Raw genomic sequence first — 7,005 nt, 5'->3', positions numbered from 1 at the left:
CGGTATTTTGCTGGCGCAATAATTCCGGCGGCCTAGTCCCGCTTCACCACACCGTTAATTGTCCGGTGTCTGGTGACCACTTATCACTTAGGTTACTTTCTGCTTAGTCTGTAACCTTTTTCACTCAATCGCTTGAGTATTCCTATAATCTTAATCTACACAGTGTTAAGCTACGCTGATTGGCTTTGCAAAAATGTCCTGCCAAATCGCTTATTTGTCTGTATCACTTGTCCCACTACACGTCCTCCAGCGCACTTCCAATGTTTTCTGCAGAGCATGCTGCTGGCCGTGCTTACGTGGCCCCAGCCACGCTTCTGCACACTTACCTGCGACGTCCGCGTCCTTTCCAGTCGCCAGTCCGAGCAGGTGACTCCCTTATCCACTGTGGACCTATAGTGCGGGAACATCCTCTCATGTTCGGCCCAGCTGATGCATTGGCAGTCGGCGGTAAAGACCACGCCGTCGAGTACCACGATGTCTAGCCCCGGCGGTTGCATGTTCAACGGGCTGCACGAGTTCGTCAGCATTTGCTGGCCTCCAAACCTGCGTTTCAGGTACAAGATGGCCCGGTTGTTGCCTACGTAATTTACGGCCCCGTAGGTCATACGAACCCTTGCACCCTCACTGCCCGGCATTGTCGCACTGACCGCGGGCGGTCCTCTTCCGATCTCCTGTGCGGCGTGCTTTGCCGCCAGGCGCACGATCTTGTCCTGTAACACGCTGATGTTCGTTGCGTCACTGGTGGGTTCGGTCGCATCGTCCCTGAGGTAGCCCGCGCTCTTGAAGCATACGGCGTGCCTGTAAGCCAGGTCGCAGCCGCACGCCATAGCGGGCGCGGGCGTGCCAGGGTTGGGTCCCCTGCCTGGCTGTTCGCCCCTTCTGATCCTTTCAAGCTCCTCCTTGTCGCGGAGCACTCGTTTGATGTAAGCAGCCACCGCACTCCACTGTTCCGGCCCTTTCAACATGGCGTACACTACCTCCCGGATGTTCGCGATCGGTCCGGTCACGCTTCGCATTTCTTCCCTTGGTGCCTTCCATGCCGGGCATACGAACCACGTGTGGTTTGCGTCATCCGCAGCGGCTTCGCAGTGGTGGCACCGTGTCGTCGTCTCCTTGCCTATACGATGGAGGTATGTACCGAAACACCCGTGCCCCGTTAGGCCTTGGGTTAGGTAGAACTCCATCTGGCCGTGTCTCCGGTCAATCCAGGGTACCACCGAGGGTATCGCCTCCCTCGTCCATGCCCCCTTCTCCGCCTCTCCCCATTCCACGTCCCATGCCTCGGTCGTCTTCACCCGCTCTTCGCGTCTTAATCTGGCCCTGGCCGCCTTGCTGCGGGCCCCGCTTCTCGCTTCCGCCTCCGCGATTCTCTTCCGTTCGGCCGCCATCAAGTGCAGCGGGATCAGGCCCGCCAGCACCATAACGGCCGGCGTCGAGACAGTGCGATACGCCGACACTACACGCAATGCACTGGCCCTTCCCGCAGCCTCCAGTCTGCTCCTGTTCCTCGCCATTGATAGGGCGTCGGCCCATACTGGGGCTCCGTAGAGCGCAACGGAGTAGGTTACGCTCGCCAGGAGTTTCCTTTTCACGTGGGCCGGTCCCCCTATGTTAGGCATTAGCCTGCCAATCGCCGCAGCTACGCCCATGGCCTTGTTAGCGGCCTGCCGCACGTGCGCCGCGAAGTTCAACCTGGCGTCGATGGTCACTCCCAGGTACTTCACGCTGTCTGTAGGCTTCACCTCGTGTCCTTTGACTTTGATAGGGTTCACCTTCAGCGAGTGCCGCCTAGTTATTACCACTATCTCCGTCTTCCTTTTCGCCAAGTCCAACCCTACACCAGCCAGCCATGCCCAGGCACTGCTGATTGCTTCGTTGGCCTTGCACTCGAGCAGTTCCGCCGTCCTTGCCGTCACCACCAGAGCTACGTCGTCGGCAAAGCCGATCGTTGTCACCCCTTCTGGCATTTACTAATTATATTACGGTTGTGGTTTATCGCACGCAACTCTATAAAAATGCCTTAACGTTTGCAAGGAATGTTTTGTTCCCCATATTTTTGAATAAAGTTTTTACTCACCCAATTCGATATAATTTAATTCAAAACTTTTTTTACATGTTTTAAGCTCCACTTTGATGATCAATGGGTGGTAAATGGATTCCCTAACGATTGAATTAGTGTTATACAAATTTTTGATCAATCCGTATGGAATTCAGCCCACCATAGGATGAAGGATAATGGACGGAAACTTCTTAGAATTGAGGACTTCTTTTGAACATAAAGAAAAATCACGCTTAAGGTAGTACCGTGATAGCAGCAGTCCTCAACTTCCAGAGAAATATCCCTTGTATAAAACATTATAACTAAAGTAAAAAGTAGTTGAGATACAGTACACCTTTGGGCTTCCTGTCATATGCGCAGAAGTATAAAAATTTTCCCATTGCGTCTTTTGTCTGACTTGGCAACGTTGCATTCTAACTCAGTATCTCTTGCCCCTCAAGCATGTGTTGTAGAGAATTGTATTGTTATGAAATCAATTTGAGGTTAGTTATAATTGGAGACTGAACCGTACCGTAACCTATACCCGCAAAGTTCTGACATTTATTTCAATTCGTTGGGCCTTTATGGCATTTTAAACTTCTCGCGTAGGGCAACGTTGCCAAGTCACTATTTCTCACGGGTCAGGTTATGAGAGGAAGTTTGAAAATCATTAAAAGCAACAAACTTTAAGAATTATTTACAAGAAAATGAATACCGCTTGTTTATGTTTTTTTTGAAAAAAATTACTTGTTATATCCTCAATTAATAATTCTCAGTTTTTAAAAAAAATTCTAAGAAAAGTATGGCTGTTATTAAATAAAATGCTCACTCTAACTACGGTCGGGATAGGGAATACATGTAAATTGTACTACTTTTGATCGCTAATATTGCAAAATTTAGTACCGCAAGGACTATTAAAAAAAATTCCTACGTATAAAGGACACTTCAAATTATGTGTATTCAAAAATTGAAAGATATTGTAAGAAAAGTGATTTATCACGGTACTACCTTAAATACAAGTTTTTCGTCACATTATTTAATGATCTTTTACACCATATAATTGTAAATAATAATATACTTTTGAAAAAATGATTTGTTCTTCATTTAATGTCTCAAACATTATTTTACTCGTCAAAAAACTTTTTTGTGTGACGAATATATCGTTAGATCTAAATAGCATATATTACGCAGTTCACATCTAGCGCGCATTTTGTGACAACTTTCTGTACAAGATGGCGGAAATTCAATTTTTCAATTGGATGCACGAGCTTACACGTAGAGTATACGGTAATATCCAATCCAGTGTATATATATATCAGTGGTCCTAACGGACACTTCTGGAAGATTCGGCAGTTAGATTTTAGATTGTGTCGGAATACTGTACTGTACAGATGCATACGCATATGTACACTGTGCATGCTCAATCACTGTGTTTATCCACGTCGTCAATGAACTTTTTGGAAAGTGTTACGAGTGTATGGTCGCGTTGACGGTCAAAAATATACTGACCTCATTTTCAGGATTCCGATCGGTGTTACGTCCCAGCTGATAACTCCGGTGACACCCTCTCTCAGTTGATTTCAGCGATGAATCTGACTATGTGTGTATTGCGAAACATACTTCGAGTACTGCCGACCGTGTCGTCACGCAGTCTACTGCGAACTGCGTTCCGTTTTTACTCCGAGTTGACAGTCGCATTGGTGACCAAAACTACTGATGTGAGTCTAACTGTAGCTGTGTGAACGATTCCAGTGTCTATTATCTGGAAATTTTCACCAGGTACCGTACCGATGTTACAGTCGGACGCCTCGGCGGATGGCGTCCGTGGGTTATGTGAATACCCTGAACGTAACGCTGCAACACCGACGCCTGCACTTCTCAATCATGGGACCTCTTCAGAGCGTTACGTCCGTGATGTGACGTCATAACGGATGCTTCCGGAAGATTCGGGAATTAGATTTTAGATTATGTCGGAAAAGTGTACCGCACACACACATATACACACGCGTTCACTGTGCACACTGTATCACTGGATGTATCCTCGTCGCCAATTAACTGTCCGGAAAGCGTAACGAGTGTGTAATCGCGTTGACGGTCAAAAATATACTGACCTCATTCTCGAGATTCCGATCGGTGTTACGTCCCAGCTGATAACTACGGTGGCGCCCTCTCTTAGTTGATTTCAGCAATGAATCTGACTATGGGTGACGCAATAAAGAATTCAACGGAAAAGCAAATATCAAATGATACAGATATTGCGTGTTATTTATAGAAAGAAAGAATCCGAAATTCAATGTGAAATGTCATTAACAAGTGGGAGTCTGGAAAAACAGAAGTAGGTAAGTAAACAACGTTTATTGTGAACAAATTTTTTATTTACATATTATTAAAAATGCGTTTCATTCACGATTTGTTATGTGCATTTTATTTGAAAGTAGTTGTATCCGAAACTATCAGAAGCTCCTGTTTGATAATAATAGCTTCTAATATTTTCAGGTACGAAATAATTCATCGTCAAAGCGGGATTAAAGTTGTCAGACAGCGAAGCATGTAAGTAAATTTCTAATTCTGTGATCTTTGGCTATTAAAATATTTTAACATGGATTCAATGATAAAATTAGCTTGTTTTTTTTTCAGCAGGTTCGAAGTTTAAACTTTGATTAACACGAGGAAAATTATGCCTCACCTGATGGTCAAAACGTTTCTGTAGCAAGGATCCTGGTTTCTCCAGCGATGCAATCATTAAAACCATCAAACCTGGTTGTTCCGTCAGACATCGGGTGCCAGAGTGAATTTCATCAGGCCATCGCCACCTTCTTAACATCAGTTGAAGCAAAATTGAAGAGCGGGATATACTACAGATAATTGTGACTGAATATCCCATCATTTTGCTTTGATCGAGCCGATAGCGATAAGTTTGTTACTTAACCGTTGCTGCCAATTCATTTTACCGAGGAATCACTCTGTGCACCATTGTAATTCAAGCAATATCATTGACCAGCATTATTGTTTAAATTTTATGCCATTTAATTAGGTACCTTATTCTGAAGCTTACTTTTACTCTCTTTGGCATTAAATTCAGATAAATAGTCTTTCACGTCGTCAATTAGATTGTAGGGTTGAATTTTGCTAGGCAAACTGAGCCAATCCAAATCTAGAAATGTTAAATAACTTTAGTTAAAAATGTATTTAAAGTTAATCTTAGTTGACGGTGTCATCTGGCTAGCTAGTTGCAGTTATCACCCGTGCTTCGGTCTCGCGGAACCCAGTAAAGTGTAAAGAATGCTTTCACTTACTAGCACACGTTGCTTTGCAATTAATCACTTGGTCTGCTATAGGATTTACTCGCTCGCTAACTTTTTTATTACAATGCAATTTATCGACAGCTTAAAACCAAATTCAATTTTACACTCTTTACGGGGTCTTACGCTAAGACTGAAAGCTTGTGAATCTCCATTTACCGCAATTATTTCTCCATTTCATGTTAGCGTTGTCTGGAACAAGAAAATTCTCATCCTGAGATTGGATATGGAAACTGAAACGTAGAAGTTAGTCATTGGCACGAATTGAAAACCAAGAATTTTATAAAGGCTTCTGCAACACAGCGACTTTTTCCAAATATCCTTGTTACAAGGTGACGTTCGCAGGACTATGAACAAGATATTGTATCGGATTACATTATTTGGAAAAAAATCTTCACCAACTTGGTTGAAAATCAGATATTCATTTGTTTTGATGGAACAAGGGACACAATCTTGAATCCGATAAGTCAATATCCTCGTAATACTGTTGTGACATTACTTTAAAACATTATTGTCCTTGAAACTAATTGTGACGTTAAGACGCATTTTGAGAAAGTTAATTTTCAACTTGTGTCACAGGATATGATCTACGTTCCTGAGTTCGACGCTTCGAATTAGATTTTCTTTGTTTCGAACCGCACTAACATGAAATACAGAAATCATTTTAATAAATCTAATATTACTTGAATTTTCGATTTGAGTATTAGGATCCCTTCATTTATTCAATCGAACATCATTGAAAATTTTCGAAATGAACTCTGATAGACATTGGAAAATTTTCAATGATAGTAGCAATAATTTATTGTTCAGAAAAAACGCGTTGACTATCGACTATCGACTATTTGTAAATTTTGTTGAACTATTGTTGAGAAAAAATAGATTCACAGTTCTATTACGGATAGTGAGATATTTAAATTTTTTGAAAGCTCGATTTAATGTCTCATTTTCAAAAGTGATAAAATTCAATATTACCGCCTGAAATCACAAGAGAGTGAGAAAGTTGCTTAGTTGCTTGAATGTGGCGATGATCTTTGTACGTGCGATAAATTGAATAGGCAGATAACAGTGAATATTAGAGATGTAATTATTTTGGCCGTATCACCTGTTGATAGAAATAAATTTCATTGTTATTTCTAATGTACGAAATAGTAAAAGTGATCAAATAAAGTGTTCCCACCTACCTGCTGCGTTTCTTCCAAGCACCCAACATTTAAACAGATTTCTCATTTCGGTCGAATAAAGCCAATTTTCAGAGAGCATTAGCATCAAGTTTCGACCGTTCGTGGTAGAATCAACTTTCCGAGTCACTAACTCGACTGTTTGAGATTCTAACCTCAAAAATTCGTATGAATCACATCGCCACCAGACACGGGTTTTGACAGCTGAGAGTCGGAGTGGCCAACCTGCCCGAACAGCCGATAAAACTCGCGCATGCGCATTGACTGTATAGTTTCTAGGGATTGTCCCGGTAGGCTAATAAAAGAAAAAAACCCTAGAGGAGATTTTCTGAGTGAGCATAGGCTATGCCGCATAATAGGCAACCCCACTCACACACAGTGTTGATTGCAACGAACAATTACGTTCAACTTTCGGACTTGCACTGTGATTTTGAGATCAAGCTTCATATACTTGAGGCTTTGATCGATCAAGCGTATTTGCAGAGTT

The 7,005-nt window shown here is 42.8% G+C and overlaps 2 long non-coding RNA genes across 3 annotated transcripts; one reads left to right on the top strand and one right to left on the bottom strand.

Annotated features, from left to right (window-relative positions):
- The first annotated feature begins 3,941 nt into the window (after positions 1–3,941).
- Positions 3,942–4,861, top strand: LOC124213242 (uncharacterized). Of its 2 annotated transcripts, none has more exons than XR_006881848.2 (3): positions 3,942–4,377; positions 4,535–4,588; positions 4,676–4,861. It is a non-coding gene; the product is annotated as an uncharacterized lncRNA (long non-coding RNA). The 2 variants fall into 2 exon arrangements; XR_006881847.2 differs by having other exon boundaries at positions 3,943–4,377; positions 4,679–4,861.
- Positions 4,416–6,710, bottom strand: LOC138190509 (uncharacterized). Its single transcript, XR_011176522.1, has 3 exons — positions 6,522–6,710; positions 6,313–6,442; positions 4,416–5,192 (listed from the first exon to the last, which is right to left on the bottom strand). It is a non-coding gene; the product is annotated as an uncharacterized lncRNA (long non-coding RNA).
- Between the last annotated feature and the right edge of the window lie 295 nt (positions 6,711–7,005).

This window comes from Neodiprion pinetum, chromosome 2 (genome assembly GCF_021155775.2).
Source record: "Neodiprion pinetum isolate iyNeoPine1 chromosome 2, iyNeoPine1.2, whole genome shotgun sequence".
Taxonomy (NCBI): Eukaryota; Metazoa; Arthropoda; class Insecta; order Hymenoptera; family Diprionidae; genus Neodiprion; species Neodiprion pinetum.
The sequence above is the reverse complement of the archived record's forward strand: the minus strand, read 5'-3'. Positions and strand labels throughout refer to the sequence as shown.